The following is a 16,742-nucleotide window of genomic DNA, read 5'->3' as shown; positions in this document are numbered from 1 at the left end:
GAAAGCTTCAGTGTAGTAAAACTATTTTAAAAGGGGGAAAAAAACACCTTAGCTTAGGTCTTAGCTTTTCAATCCAATAAATTTCAAAAATGAACATCACTATAGATTGTTTGTTTTAAATAATACTGCTTGTTCCATTGTTTCTACATCCAAGGTCATCTTTCAGCAAGGGAGATTAGAAAAGTGAATGAATTTATTTATTGATTAGCCCTTGGGCCATATCAAAGTGCAGAGTTCCAGAAACAAATCATTACAAAAGTTTGGTAAAACAATTTAAATGAAATTGGAATAACGCACGATTAAAAATGCAATTAGAATAAAATACGATCTAAAATGAAATCGGAATAAAATACAATCATGATTTACAATCATCATAAATATGATTAAAATTATATTATAATGTTACCCCTGCATCTACTAATCAGTCTTAAAACTACTATTAAAATTACATTATTAGATCAAATGGTCTTTCCTACAACCTACCACATTCTGCTGCACCAACTTTGTCCTTTTTTCCATCAACTTTACCGCAAATTTGGCCATCCATTTCACCAACTGCAAGTTAGAACCTAACAGACAATGTTGCAAGAAGTGCTCTTTAGACTTAGGGGTGCTGGTATAAAAGATCCTGTCCAGTTGATGTTCCCTCAAATCTGAGTATAGGTGGCAATCAAAAATTACATGGGACGTTATTTCAACTTCCCCCGTCCCACATAAACAGACTCTTTCTCTTACAGGGATACCCTTATACCTACCCCAAAGCATGTTTGTTTGAAGTTGGTCTAATCTCAATTTGGTAAAAAAATCTCCTTATGACGGGAAATAAAGGCACAGTTAAATATTTTGATTAGAAAAGTGACTGCCTACATTTCATTCAAAATTTTACTCTCAGCTTCAGAAGCCGGGTGGCCTCTACCATTGCCTGAAAGTTTACAAAGAGGAGAATAATCTCACATTTTCCAAGCAGCCCACACAGAAAAGAGAAGCCAGCATTAGAGGTATTCTCCATATCTATAAAATGTAAAATAGATATAAAATAAAGGTATTCTCAATATCATAAAATGGGATGCAGTGGCTCAGTGGCTAAGACACTGAACTTGTCGATCTAATGGTCGGCAGTTCACTGGTTCGAATCCCTAGTGTCGCGTAACAGGCTGAGCTCCCGTTACTTGTCCCAGTTTCTGCCAACCTAGCAGTTCGAAAGGACGTAAAAAATGCATAAAAAAAGTAGAAAAATAGGGACCATCCTTTGGTGAAACAGAGATGAGCACCTCCCCCTAGAGTTGGGAACGACTAGCACATATGTGCAAGTGGAACCTTTATCTTTACCTTTACCATATCTATAACAAGAAATGGGAAAAGTTTTCAAACATTTGCATGCTATTCATTTAGGATAAAGAGATAATTTATGTGAAGAAGGCACAGAAGAGGCTGTACTTCCTGAGAATGCTCAGGAAGATAAATCTATCTCAGCATCTACTTCTGTCCTACTACCGCAGCACCATTGAGAGTGTCCTGACATACGGCATTCTTGCATGGTATGGGAGCAGTTCTGAAGTGGACAAAAAAGCTCTACAGTGAATCATTAAAACTGCCCAGAATATCATTGGACTCCAGCTACCAGCCCTGGATGACATCTTCAAATTTCGCTGTTTGGGAAAGTTGCACAACATTCTCAGAGACTCTTCCCATCCTGCTTACAATCTTTTTGGACTGTTGCCTTCTGGCAGAAGATACAGAACAATTAAAACTCGGACCACACATTTTCTGAATAGTTTTTATCCCAGAGCTATAATTGCACTCAAACAATGAACTAAACGGCCACTATCAGTGAGCTGTTGGACAGCATTACTTGGTCTGTTGTGTGGATGTTTGGGTGGTTTAGGGGTGGGGAATTGTGGTGGGTGGGAACATGTTTGGGGATTGTCATGTGTGTTGGACGTGGTCTTGGGGTGGTCTTTGGATGTTAAGTGAATTTCGTTGTATGGGTATACTGTGTATACACGTACAATGACAATAAAGTTATTATTATTAATTTTGGGGTTTCACTTTGCATTTTAATTATTTTGATTATTTTGCATAACCGAGGTTCTAAACCTTAGAGAGAACTTACATAAACAGGACAGAATTTCTGTGGTGAAAGTTACCTATCTAGTATCAGAAATACAATGAAATATAATAATGAGAACATGAAGCCATCAGGACTGCTCTGACACATTTAGTTGCTTGCTCTCATGTATTTGTAGTTTGGCAGGGAGGTAAACACTTGCCCAGAATCTATGGGAACTGCAGTCCAGCTGACACAAAGAGCTCATCAAGAAGAATTGTATCTTCTTGCCTTGAAATAGAGAATCTCGTTGTCTCTGCAGCATGAGGCACCTTTTTGAGTCAAAAGACTGTCTGTTTCACAAAGAATTCTTCTTCGCTACAAAGCACATTAGTAAAGTTTGTTCCCAGCTATCCATTGTATCCCTATATTATGCTCTCTTTTTGTTACTGATTAATCATTCAACTCTTTCTGAGTCTTCATGACCCAAAGAACATCATTTTTGCCTTCATTTTGCAAATTGGTAATTGCTTTTCCTGAATTTTCCAAGCCTTCCTTCCTTCCTTCCTTCCTTCCTTCCTTCCTTCCTTCCTTCCTTCCTTCCTCCCTCCCTCCCTCCCTCCCTCCCTCCCTCCCTGTCCCAGCTCAGTAATCAAGATTGTGACTTCCTTGTGTCCTCATTGACTGTCTCTGTGCACTTTGTCATCTGTTGACCTTCCTTTCAATAGCTTTTGATTTTCTGCAAGCATTAGAATCTTCTCCACTGACACTTGCCCTTGTAATGTATGTCTAATATCTGTAAGCTGTAGCTTCATTAATTGTGCCTACAGTCAACAGTTTGGTTTTGCTTCAACTAGTCTTGAATTATTTGTTTTCCTTGTGGTCCAAAGTGTTCTCTACAATTTTCTCCAGTGCCTCAAATCAAAGACAGGACTTTTTCTTTCGTTCGGGCTTTCTGATGGTCTTGCTTTACATTACTGCTGGGAAAACCATGGCCTTAAAAATACATGCCTTTGATATCAGTGTGATATATTTACATTTCAATTCTTTGCCTAGATTTTCATAGGTTTTCTCCCAAGGTGCAGCCCTTTCATTTCGGGTCTATGGATACCATCCCTGGGAATTTTTGAGGAAAATAAATCATTGTTACTCTTTAAACATCTTCCATCATAATATCTTTGTAGAGCTCCCCCCCTTTCCCCCATTATTATTGCTATTATTATTTTGTAAATCTTAAAGGTTAAATCGAGCACACCATGATAAATATGCCTGAGCACATTGGAGTTCATAGGTGGCAGGTTGTTTACGCTCTAAAACAGCAGTCACCAACTGGTGGTCTGTGGACCACTGGTGGTCCATGAGAAAATTTTGGTGGACCGCAAAAAAAAAAATTTGCATTTTTTATATTGCACCAAATCAGGAGTCTTCAAACTATGGCTCCTGGGCCAGATACGTGCAATGAACGTTTGTGTTGCTTCAGAAAGTCTCCTTCTTCTGGGTCTTTTTGTGCAGGTCAGAGTGGAGGAAGAAATTCTGACTTGGGGTTTGCTTCAGCTTCCTGGTGTGGGGCTTTGGGTGAAGGCTGGGCAAAGGCTGGAGGGAAGTGCCGCTGGTGTGAAGAGCTGGAGGCCTTGTTCCAGTGGGACTGCCTCATGGCCTGGAACTGGCTGATCATCTCAGCCTGCTGAGCCTCCAGGCACCGGTACCTTGCCTTGCACTCCCGCAGGTCTTCCCTTTGCTTGGAAAGCCTATGCTCGTAGTTCTCAGTGAGGTTCTTCTGTTGGGCCTCCTTCATGGTCAGATCCAATTTGAACTGAATCAGCTGTTTTGCCAACTCTTTCTCATGGTGGCTGCTTAGCTCCAACAACTGCTTTCTGTTAGGGTCTTAAGGAGCCAGACGGGCAGGCGAGGAGTGGCTGGGAGGGGAGGGACGAGTAGAGGCTGTCAAGGTGCCCCTTGACATAAGTGACATTGAGTTGGCCACGGCCACCCAGTCACATAACCACCTAGCCACGCCCACCAGCTGGTCATTAGGCAGATCATATTATTTATTAATTCAATTTGTATGCCACCCCTCTCCGAAGACTCAGGGCAGCTTTTATTAGTGATCCACAGGACTTAAAATTATGAATTTAGTGGTCCCTGAGGTCCGAAAGGTTGGTGACCCCTGCTCTAAATCACAGTGAGCTAATTTTTGGTTTTTTTAAAAAAAAATATGGAAAACCCACTTAAAATTCAAGAAGGCTAAGAATCTGGAGGGCGCAAATGGAATTCTCGGCATTTCATGGCACCTACGAAGCAAGGGTTGAGCACTCTGCTGCAAGGGGACTCTGCTATAGGCAGCATGCCCAAGCAAGTTAAAAAAAGAAAGAAAGAAAGAAGTAATTCACCATGTTAAATGGGCAGATCACTCTTTGAAGGGAGCATTGTGCCTGTCAGACCAGTATCTGATCTTCCTGTATGGCTTTTATCCCAGCTGCTGCACATGGTTCAGATAAAAGTTAGAACTTGCCAGCCTTTGTCATGCAATACGATGGCTTGCAAAGATTGCAGCCTTGAAAATTCAAGGAAGTTGCTCTAGCAATGGACACTGAGGATCAGGGATGAGGAGGACTGCCAGGTTTCCAATACATTTACAGATTTCTGCAGATTTAACAAATGTGATGGCACGATTAGCACATTGGAGAGCGGGTCGGGAATCACCATGATAGGAGTTTATAAAAGCAAGCTGAAGTTATAAAGGAACAGCATTTGATAAGACTCTTAAAGCTGTTATTCCATCTTTGCAGATCCATTAAAAAATCTCTGCTGCTTTTGCATCTTAGAAGGGTCTCTTCTACTGTTCATTGTCATTTTCTTTGTGTCTCCACCCATTAACAGAGATACATTGTCTTGAGAAATGGATGTTGGGAATAATAAAGACTGATTCTGAGAGATTATTTGCCCATTGTTTTACTTACATAGTGGATGGTGAAGAAGTATACCAGAAAATTCCTCCTCCTCCTTCTCCTTCTTTAATTTTTTGCTTTTATTCATAGAACATAGAGTAGGAACTGTAATGGCACACAGGTTGGGGATAGGAGTATTTGTCACTCTTTTCTTTATCCTAAGGAAAGGATTTAGGAATGAAAAACAAAAAGTCAGATAACCTGGTCAGAAGCCTGACACCCTGCTTTATTTATTTTTATTTTCTCCTATGGAAAGTAGAGAACAATTTAATTAATATTATTTTTATTATTATTATCTCTTTTATTCATTAAACATGAAACTCAGTCAACTGAACATTCAAAATGCGTCAGAAATACCATTGACTAGTGCCAATGGTTGATACGGGTTGCTGCCAGCATCCTAGGTATCAACCAAGTACCTTCTTAAGATGTATGATGTTCAAAGTACCGCAGTTTTGTGCAGTTCCGCTGGTGTTATTGCAGGAACCTGCAATTTCTTGATGTGTTTTGTAAAATTCTTGGACATGGTACCAAGTGCCCCGATGACAATGGGTATCACTGTTACATGTTTCATGCATAGCCGTGTAGTTTCGATGGCCAGGTCGCGATATTTCATGATTTTTTCCAGTTCTTTTTCTTCAACTCTGGCATCTCCTGGTATAGTGATGTCAATAAATTGTACATTTCAGTTTTCGACAACTGTGATATCTGGTGTGTTGTGTTCCAAATGATGATCCATCTGTATTCAAAAGTCCCACTTTAAATTATTATTTATTATTATTTTTCAATAATAATAATAATTCCTATAATAATAATTCCAATAACAATAACAACAACTACTATTATTGGAATAATATTAATATTTATTTGCATGTGTCTCTAGAACATAGAATGATAGGGCTGGGAGAGACCTTGGAGGTCTTCTAGTCCAACCTTCTGCTTAAGGCAGGAAATCTGATACTATTCCAGACAAATGGGTTGTCCTGTCTATTTTTGAAAACCTCCAGTGATGGAGTACTCACAATTCTGGGAAGTAAGCTGTTTCATTGATTAATTGTTCTCAGTATCAGGAAATTTCGCCGTACTCCTAAGGTGGATCTCAAGAAGACTTTCATCCCTAGTATTGCATATTTCTGTGGAGGAGTAACTTCTTACATACGATGCAACCCTTTAAAAGTTGTACCATCCCTCCCTCCCTCCTTCTCTCTCTCTTTCTCCCCCCAGTCTCCGTCTCTCTCTCTCTCTCTCTCTCTCTCTCTCTCTTTGTGTGTGTAGGCGTAGGTTTCAGAATCTGTATGTGTGTGTGTGTGTGTGTGTGTGTGTGTGTGTGTGTGTGTGTGTTCAAAAATTATGCAAATCCTGATTAATTTGTGATAATCACACATTGTATTTAGGACTTCTCAAACTGAATGGTGAGATCATTTCTTGACCTGTGTGTGTGTGTGTGTGTGTGTGTGTGTGTGTGTGTGTGTGAGTGTGTGTCACTCATAAGGAATCCCCAAACTTAAGAGCACTTTTGTAACATGGTTTTTGAGGGATAAAATGGTTTGTGGTTTTGCCTTCTTTTGCTTAGAGGTTGAAATATGGTATGGGTTTGCAGAGTAGGGCGGGGGGAAGGAAGCGGAAAGAAAATGTTCATTCTCCTTGCAATTTGTTAGTATTTCTACTTACACTGAAAGCTACATGCACCCTATTTGAGATTTGCCATTTGCTAAGCAGTTTTGCCCACAAATGTTGCGAAGATATGGCACCCCTGAAGTGGGGGGTGGGGCGCACTCTAATTTCTAAAATGAAGAAATATGCATCTCGGGGGCCGACCAAACCCTTCACTACTTTAATAAAAGTAAAGGTTCCCCTCGCACATATGTTCTAGTTGTTCCCGACTCTAGGGGGCAGTGCTCATCTCCGTTTCAAAGCGGAAGAGCCAGCACTGTCCGAAGACGTCTCTGTGGTCATGTGGTCAGCATGACTAAATGCCAAAGGCCCACAGAACTCTGTTACCTTCCCACCAAAGGTGGTCCCTATTTTTCTACTTGCATTTTTTTACCTGCTTTCAAACTGGTAGGTTGGCAGAAGCTGGGACAAGTCACGGGAACTCACCCCGTTACGCGGCACTAGGGATTCGAACCGCTAAACTGCAGACCTTTTGATTGACAAGCTCAGTGTCTTAGCCATTGAGCCACCTCTTTAACCACTTTAATAGGGAAGTTTAATTAGTTGACTTTGCCAGTGTCCCAGTTAGCCCTACCTCAATATTTCTGTTTCTTCTTAGATTTGAAAAAACAAAACAAAATCCATCCTATTTTGAAAGTCAGCTAACAACATACAGTGTTCTGTTTTTCTCTCTTTGCCCCATTACCCTTTTTCTTGTAACTGGCAGTAAATGATGTGAAGCGTAATCCAGAATTTTCCACATAATTCCATTTGCCTCTGATGTTATCAGAGAGGTGGCTTTGCAAATAACCGCTGAACTGACAGCAGTTTAAAACAGAACTGATTTTCCAAAATTCTAATTCTCATTCTTTTTTTAAAGCTGGGTTTCTACCCCACCCCCACCCCTTTCCCTGTGGCCATCTTCTACATCTGTCACAGTACTGACAATTGTGTTTTGCCCTTTTCTAAAGAGATATTTGATGGTGAAATGGCTCCTCTATGACAGTTTTATGATAAAGAAAAATAAGCTTGACAAAGGGGAGCTGCATGCCAGCTGGGAAGCTGTTGCCTAATTATTCATTCACCTATTAGCATCTGCAGTGTAAAACATAGCTGACAATAGTTGATTGGTAAAATGCAGTTTTTTTTTTTTTAAAAAAGCCAGTAACAAAGAAATACTCATTCCCTAATACAAAGTGGGAGTTGTGTTATACACTCAAGGGCATAGAACATTTTATATGTCTTCCCTGATGTTAAAAACCACTCAGGAAAGTCAGTTCATGAAACAACAGTTTTAAAAAGAGGAATTTCATGAAAAGATGGCAGATTGTTGGTTAGCCTGCGTTTTTAAAGGAGCTAATTTTTTGTTCAGCTTCTCTGCAGAGGATGCACAATTATTTATGGAATTCGCCCTGTGCTTGAGATTTTGCAATACGTATGTTAACTACAGTCAATCCTCGACTTATGACCCCAGTTGAGCCCAACATTTCTGTTGCTAAGTGAGACATTTGTTAGGTGAGTTTTGCCTCATTTTACGACCTTTCTTGCCACAGTTGTTGCAGTGAATCACTGCGGTTGTTAAGTTAGTAGTAAACTTGTTAACGGAGAGCCTTGATAGTACAGGGGTTTAGTGCACCCTGTTATTAACACAGCTGCCTGCAATTTCTGCTGGTTCGAATCTCTCCAAGGCTCAAGGTTGACTCAGCCTTCCATCCTTTCTAAGGTAGGTGAAATGAGGACCCAGTTTGTGGGGGCAATAAGCTGACTTTGTATAAAATATACAAAAGAATGAAGGCTATTGCTTAACGCATTGTAAGCCGCCCTGAGTCTCCGGAGAAGGGCGGCATATAAATCAAATTAAAAAAAAAAAAACGGAATCTGGATTCCCCGTTGACTTTGTTTGTCAGAAGGTCTCAAAAGGGGATCAAGTAACTCCAGGATTCTGCAACCGTCATAAATATGAGTCAGTTGCCAAGCACCTGAATGTTGTTCATATGATTGTGGGGATGTTGCAATGGTCCTTTTACCGGTCCACAATAGAAAGCGTCCTCACTTATTGCATCACGGTATGGCATGCTGGTTTGACAGCCTATTGTGACCCGTCAGCAGCCTGTGCAGATTGTAGATTCCGACAATGAGGAGGCTGGTGTGGTGCTGTGCCAGTAGCTTGTGCAGCTGGTACTCGAGTTGGACAGTGAGGAGGCTGGAGAAGATGTGGTGCCAGAGGCAGGGATTCAGCCAGGGCCTTCAGAACCTCCAGAAGCTCCTTTAAGTGAAGAGGACGAAGAGGAGGAGCCTCTTCTCAATGCACGGACGCACAGAGCTGCCAAAAGGCTGGAGTGGCTCCTCAGGAGGAGGTCTCCTCGAGAGTAAGACTTGGGGCTAATTGGTCACTCCCTTAGCCTATTTAAGGAGGAACACCACTTGCAGCAAGCTGTAGGGAACAACTTTAGTTCACTCTCCTTCGTGTTTGGATTCTCTGCAAAATTACTCCTGGGCTTTCTGCCAACTCTAGTAAGACTGTGATTACCTTATCTTGTAGGCTGTTAAGACAGTTTATTAACAGCCTTTGGTTGATAAAGACTGAGTTATTTGAGTAAAATAAGCTTTGTATAGAGTTTGTGTGTACTGCGTTCTTTGGAGTCCGTAGCTGGGGCAGAACACAGCCGCAGATAGAAAAAACATTTCAGAGGGTGGTGAGCGCAGCACAAAACATTGTGGGCTGTCCCCTGATACCACTAGATGAGATTGTTAGGGCTTGCTGCCTTATAAGAGTGAGGAAAATCCTCAGAGACGACTCTCACCCTGCTCAGCACTTCTTCATCCTCTTACCATCCGGAAGGAGAGACAGAAGCATAGCCAGCCGCACAAACAGGCTGAAGAACAGTTTTTATCCATGGGCTCTCAGACTCCTGAATGTGAAATAACATCATCACTACGTAGTACGATGGACTTGCAGGGCTGGTGCAACGTGTAACATGTTCACACTGGAGCAATAGGACTGGGTGTTTTGTTAATATGATTTATTGGGTTGGGGATTTTCTGTCTTCACTGTGAGTTGTATTGTGTTGGGGGGGGGGTGCACTGAGGGAGCTCCACCAATCTCATTGTACGTATGTTGTGCACTGACAATAAAGATTTGAAATTGAACATTGGAAAATGGTCATTAAATCACTTTTGTCAGTGCTGCTGTAACTTCGAACGGTCACTAAACAAATTGTTGTAAATCAAAGTCTACCTGTACAGCCATTTGGACAAAGAAAGCATCCATTAAAAACACATACAGTATTGGGAAGTTTTATGTGCAAGTACCCTGTTTCCCCCAAAATAAGACATCCCCTGATAATAAGAGCCTTGGTAGTAATAATAAGAGCCTTGGTAGTACAAGGGTTTAAGGCACCCTGTTATTAAGCTGCTTAAGACCAGCTGCCTGCAATTACTGCAGGGTTCGAATCTTGCCAGGCTCAAGGTTGACTCAGCCTTCCATCCTTTCTAAGGTAGGTGAAATGAGGACCCAGATTGTGGGGGCAATAAGCTGACTTTGTATAAATATACAAAAGGATGAAGGCTATTGCTGAGCACATTGTAAGCCGCCCTGAGTCTTCGGAGAAGGGCGGCATATAAATCAAAAATAAATAAAATAAAAAAAATAAGCCCAATCAGGCTTTTTGAGCGCATGGCAATAAGGCCAAGCACTTATTTCAGGGGTCAAAAAATATAAGACAGGGTCTTATTTTGGGGGAAACACGGTAGATCTACTACAGAAAATTAGACCAAAAAAAGAGAAGCGCATTGCTTGTGCTTGTGGTTTTTTTTTTTTTTAATTTTAATTGAAGCGAGGTAATACAAGAGACCTCCAGCTAAACTGCAACATTAAACTAATATGAAACAGATCTTGACTGAGTGGCACGTAACTCTACATTTCATGTTCAGGTCTCGCATTAAAACATTATTTATTTTTACCTTGATTGGGTAAATAAACCACAGGCAGTTTAATGGATCCACGCAATAATTATGAGTTATTTGGTCAATTTGCAATTTGCTTTCTGTACTGTTTCAGTGACTCTTCCTTTGCCTGGGGAGTGATTACAAGCTCAAGGGACATATAAAAACTAGGAATAAGCTAAAATACTCTAAATGAACCATGTGTACCTTATTAACATATTACTCTAAGGCGCATTTGTAATCAGTATATCAAAAGCAAAAGCATAGCTTCAAACTAAGTTTTAGTGCCTTATTATCGTTTGCTCACTGACCCCATTTGCATAGAATCATAAGGCAAAAATGAAAACATTGTGGCTTATCTAGATCATCCTCCTGTTTTTCATAGTTAACAAACCAATGATAGGTAGTTCTCGATTTGCAACACTTTGTTTTGTGACTGCTTTGAAATTTTCCAGTGCTGTTTGAAACAGCACTGGAAAAAAGCGACTTAAAACTGTTTTTCACAATTACGATGTTGCTTCATCTCCATGGTCGTGTGATAAGGAATTCAGAAGTTTGGCACCTGATTCGTGTTTATGACGGTTGCAGTGTCCCAGGGTGATTTGATGATTTGGTGATTTCTGACAAGTAAAGTCAATGAGAAAGCCAGGTTCAGTTAATAACCGTGTTACTAACTTGACATCTGCGGGGATTCACTTAGTGACTGTGACAAGAAAGGTCATCAAATGAGATGAAGCTCACTTGACAGCTGTCTCTCTTAGCAGCAGAAATGTTGGACTCAATTGTGGTTGTAAGTTTGTTTGGTTTTTTAAAAATATATATATATTATTATTTACATGTAGATATATTGAATACAGTGTAATGGTCCTGGCATTCCACTTGTCATGAAACAATGGTCCTGGTTATCTATGGGACCACCTGCTACCACCAATAGCCTCCCACCGGCCAGTACGCTCCCATAGAGAGGGGCTCCTCCGGGTGCCGTCGGCCAAACAATGTCGACTGGCGGCCCCTAGGGGGAGACCCTTCTCTGTGGGGGCAACTACAATCTGGAACGAGCTCCCCCCGGAGATACGGAGGATCCCGGATCTGCGCACCTTCCGTCGCGCGCTTAAGACTTTTTTATTTCATCAAGCTGGCCTGGCCTGAATCTTCTCCCCTTTTAAATATAAATTTTAATTTGTTTTAAATTATGGGGTATTTTAAATTCAGCCAAATTATTTAATTTGTTTTTAATCTATTTTAAATTTTTGTATTTATGTATTTTATCTTGTGGCTGTTCACCGCCCTGAGTCCTTCGGGAGAAGGGCGGTATAGAAATTTAATAAAATAAAATAAATAAAATAATGGTAAAAACAAAATAAAATATATACCAGTAGTCGGTTTCAATTTAGTTTGCTATCAGTTCGTGTGTGTGTGTGTGTGTGTGTGTGTGTGTGTGTGTGTGTGTGTAATTTCTATGCATGCACAGAAGCATCCAGGCGGGTGGGCGGAGCCTCCTGCCGCCACCGCTACTGCTTCGCCTGATTGGGGCGAACCGGTAGCAACCCACCACTGATATATACTATTTTAAACAGTGCTAGTGTTGTACAGTGATTTCTGACCATCATATTCTAGAATGTCAACTTATCTATCATTCTAATACCTACATTCTAATACATACATAATATCTCTTTCCATGTCCACCTAACCTGATTCTTTTGCATTCCAACTTCTACCTCGTCTTTCTAACCATTGATAGAATCTATTCCATGTAGCCTAGTATTCTGTATCTCCTTTATCTTTTATGTTTAGCGTTAGTCTATCCATTTCGGCACAGAGTAGTATCTTCCTTATCGTCTCCTCCTCTGAAGGGGTGTTTTTGCTCTTCCGCTGCTGCACGTACACAATTCTTGCTGCGTTCAAGATGTGTAATATTAGGTATATTGTCCCTTTATCATAACCATCTGATATAATGCTTAATAGAAATAATTCAGGCTTAAACTCTTGTCTGGTCAATTTTTCTAACCACATATGAATTTGTATCCAAAATTTCCTTGCCTTTATACAGGTCCACCACATGTGTTAATATGTGCCAGGTATTTGTTTAAATTTCCAACAGTTTGGGGACATAATGCTAAACATTTTGGCCAATCGTGCCGGGGGCAGATGCCACCTATAAAACATTTTATAGAGATTTTCCATGTATGATGTGGCCATTGTCAATTTCTGATTTCTCTCCCAAAACTTTTGCCATTTATCCAAATCTATATTATATATTATATATTATATAATATATATATAATATATATAATATATATTATATATATATATAATTGTGATTGTAAATTGAAGATTTCCTGCATATAGAAAGCCAAGAGATGAAAGTACTTCAATGCTCAAAGGGTTGTTACCTTAAAGTAGGAAAATTCTATATTCCACAGGTATCCTCCTGTAGTCCTGTCAATCACAACATAAACATTATCAAAAGAAAGAGAAACTTGCGTTGTTGTGTGTACTTCTAAAAATGGTTTCACTCTCCTGTTAGTTTAATCTGAATTCCTTGTATAACTGTTCTTTCACATTACAAATGTCTTGTTTTGCAGACTGTACTTTTGTCACTGATTTTTTTTAACTGACTCGTCAATACGTTGGCATTTTTTCTTTCCAGGAAGGCAATTAGCACATTTTTAAGAATATGTAAATAGATACATACATAAACAATAGCTTCATGTACTCCCATTAAGCTGCCAGATGTTCTAAGAATGGACACCACCAATCACTTATTTAATAAGCAGGAAAGGAAATTCAAGTTTACGCGCCGGAAATGGATAGTTTCTGCCACAAAAGCTGACAGTATTATCATTTTTATCCCTGCTGCCTGGGGGGCTACTAATCCATTATTATAGACTGTGTGTTCAATATGCAGAGAAAGTGTGAATAAATTCAGCTTGCTGCAATTGACTTCTGTGGTTTCTTTTCAAATGTCTATATTTTCTATTCTTATTTTTTTTTTTAAAAAAAAAAAGTGAGATTGTGGGCAAACCTGATGGAAGGATCAGTGGTGGGATTAAAAAATGTTTACTACTGGTTCTGTGGGCGTGGCTTGGTGGGCGTGGCTTGGTAGGCATGGCAGGGGAAGGTTAGTGTAAAATCTCCATTCCCTCCCCACTCCAGGGGAAGGTTACTGCAAAATATTAGCCAAATTATTTAATTCGTTTTAGTCTATTTTAAATTTTGTATTTATATGTTTTATTCTATGGCTGTTCACCGCCTGAGTCCTTCGGGAGTAGGGCGGTATACAAATTCAATAAAATAAAATAAAATAAATAAATAAAATCCCCATTTCCTCCTGATCAGCTAGGACTCGGGAAGCAGAGAATAGATGGGGGTGGGGCCAGTCAGAGGTAGTATTTACCAGTTCTTCGAACTACTCAAAATTTCCGCTACCGGTTCTCCAGAACTGGTCAGAATCTGCTGAATACCACCTCTGGGAAGGATGCTGGTTTTCCCTCTCTAAGATTCAGACCCCAAACCAGAGTTGGGTGCTCTAAGGAAATTCAAATAATGTCATCAAGTAGCAGGCATCTCTGCCCAGTTTGTGCAAAAGTAACCTTCCAAGCCATCATGTAAAGACTGTTTCTGATCTCATAGCCAGTAGAACACATGTGGCCTTCCAAGTCATTTACTGATCCCTAACAATATTTTGCAGGTGTTTAAGGGTGTTGCTCAGCATGGCTGGAGTATTGAACTTTGGGCAAAAAAGAGAATGGGCCATGGCATGTCCAAGTAAAATCAGCAACTTGGTGACAGCAAATAGAGATCCCTCACACAGAGCATTGACTGAATACAGCTCCCATTCTTCATCCAGATGAGCTTTAGAATGGGGAAAACCAATGTTTCCATCCTGTTTGTGGGTCTCTATATGAGGCATTTCGTATTTAAGCAAAAAATCAGAATCTAGTGATTTAAGTCCCCCGATTCACCCATTTAAGCCACCCAAATTTCCATGGTTTCAGCTATTCGTAGATGCTTTAAGACAGCGGTCACCAACTGGTGGTCCATGAGAAAATTTTGGTGGTCTGCAGAAAAATTATTTGCATGTTTTATATTGCACTAAATCAGGAGTCTTCAAACTATGGCCCCTGGGATGGATACATGCAATAAACATTTGTGTTGCTGAAGAGAGTCTCCCCCTTCTGTGTCTTTTTGTGTGGGTTGGAGGGGGGCAGAAATTCTGACTTGGGGTCTGCTTCAGCCTCCTGGTGTGGGGCTTTGGGCAAAGGCTGGAGAGAAGTGCCGCTGGTGGCAAAGAGCCGGAGGGCCTTGTTCCAGTGGGACTGCATCATGGCCTGGAACTGGCTAACCATCTCAGCCCTCTGAGCCTCCAGGCGCCGGTACCTGGCCTTACACTCCCACAGGTCTTCCCTCTGCTTATGCCTATGCTCGTAGTCCTCAGTGAGGTGCTTCTGTTGAGCCTCCTTCTCAGTCAGATCCAATTTGAACTGAGCCAGATGTTTTGCCAACTCTTTCTCATGGTGGCTGCTTAGCTCCAACAACTGCTTCCTGTTGGGGTCCTAAGAACCAGGGCGGGCAGGCTAGGAGTGGCTGGGAGGGGAGGGGCAAGTAGAGGCTGGCAAGGCGCCCCTTGACATGAGTGACATTGAGTTGGCCATGCCTACCCAGTCACATGATCACCTAGCCACGCCCATCCAGCCGGTCATTAGGCAGATCATATTAGTGATCCGCAGGATTTAAACTTATGAATTTAGTGGTTCCTGAGGTCCGAAAGGTTGGTGACCCCTGCTTTAAGAGACCTGTTTTATCCATTAAAATCTTCCCTGGCAAGACTGAAAGTAAATAGTATTTGCCACCCTGCACAGTATGGCATCTATCCAGAACTAAGTAGGCCATGCTTTGGTTGTGTGTTAGGAAGGCATTGCTCTTCTGGCCTAATGGAAATCATTAATAGAAACATTGGCTTGGTAATAAGGACAACAACAATATTCATAGTTTCTTGATATCCGAAATATCTTTCCTTAGGTGAAGAGGGACAAAGACTGCCAGAGGCAATTATCTGATTGAATTAAACATAAGATGGAATCTAAAACTGAAGCATCTTTGAAGACTAACGGTTGATAATTAAAGATCAAATGCAGGATAGTTTTGTGTGTGTGTATGCACCCTGTTTTTAGGGAACTATTTACCCATGCTCATCTATAGTGCAAATAAATATATTCTGAAGGCATTCATTCACTTTTATTTATTTTTTTTCCTTCCTTTCGTCTCCCTTCCTGCCTGGGGCTGCCCGAAGCAAAGTAGCTCATCCTGCTGTGCAGGAGAGCCAGATGTGAAGAGCAGTAAAGTCAAACTACATAATTAATTGTGAATTTAGAAGGTTTCAGAACTGAAATGAAAAGATTTGGGTAGGGTCAGACTATTAGTGGCTGTTATGTTTAACACTGGTTTCTACTTCTGGAATCCTTACTAGTATGCCTTGAAATCCATTTTCCAGGGACAAGAGTGGAAGCAGGCAATTGCACTCCTTTTTTAGTTGAGGGGGTTTATCAGGTGCAAGAGAAACATAGCTCTCATACATCCCGAGCCATAGAATGACGCAGTGCTGGGTAGGATAGTCACTTTGCCACTGAGCATGCAGTTTCTGGAGAGACATCCATGAAGCAGTGAAGAGGACATCTACCTAGACATTCAGATAAGCTAAATCAACTGGCAGTTAATTGTTGTAGCCCGCCGGTGGCCAGCGGACCTGGCAGCAGAGTCAGACAGTGAGGAGGTTGGGGAGGAACTTGAGCCAGTCCTGGGGGCTGGGGAAAGCTCAGAGGAAGGCTCTGCATTGGAGGCAGAGAGGGAGATAGCAGTGAGGCAGAGGAACAGCTGTAGCCTGTTCCCAGTGTGTGCATGCACAGAGCTACCAGAAGACAACAACAACTCAGAAAGCAGGGTCAACTCAGGAGTAAAGCTACACCTTGGAGGTGATTGACCCAGAGGTGAAATCCAAATTTTTATACTACCGGTTCTGTGGGCGTCGCTTGGTGGGCGTGGTGTGGCTTGGAGGGCATGGCAGGGGAAGGATCCTGCAAAATCTCCATTCCCACCCCACTCCAGGGGAAGGATACTGCAAAATCCCCATTCCCTCCCCACTCCTGGGG

General features: G+C 41.2%; 1 protein-coding gene across 3 annotated transcripts in view; it reads left to right on the top strand.

Annotated features, from left to right (window-relative positions):
* Nucleotides 1-16,742, top strand: part of CDH8 (cadherin 8) — a 255,600-nt gene that overhangs the window by 135,547 nt on the left and 103,311 nt on the right. The window lies entirely within an intron of this gene.

The sequence above is a fragment of the Pituophis catenifer genome, unplaced genomic scaffold (assembly GCF_029215685.1).
Source record: "Pituophis catenifer annectens isolate HBS135680 unplaced genomic scaffold, rPitCat1.0.hap2 SCAF_13, whole genome shotgun sequence".
Classification (NCBI taxonomy): domain Eukaryota; kingdom Metazoa; phylum Chordata; class Lepidosauria; order Squamata; family Colubridae; genus Pituophis; species Pituophis catenifer.
Note: the sequence above shows the minus strand (reverse complement) of the source record. Positions and strands in the feature narration are given on the sequence as shown.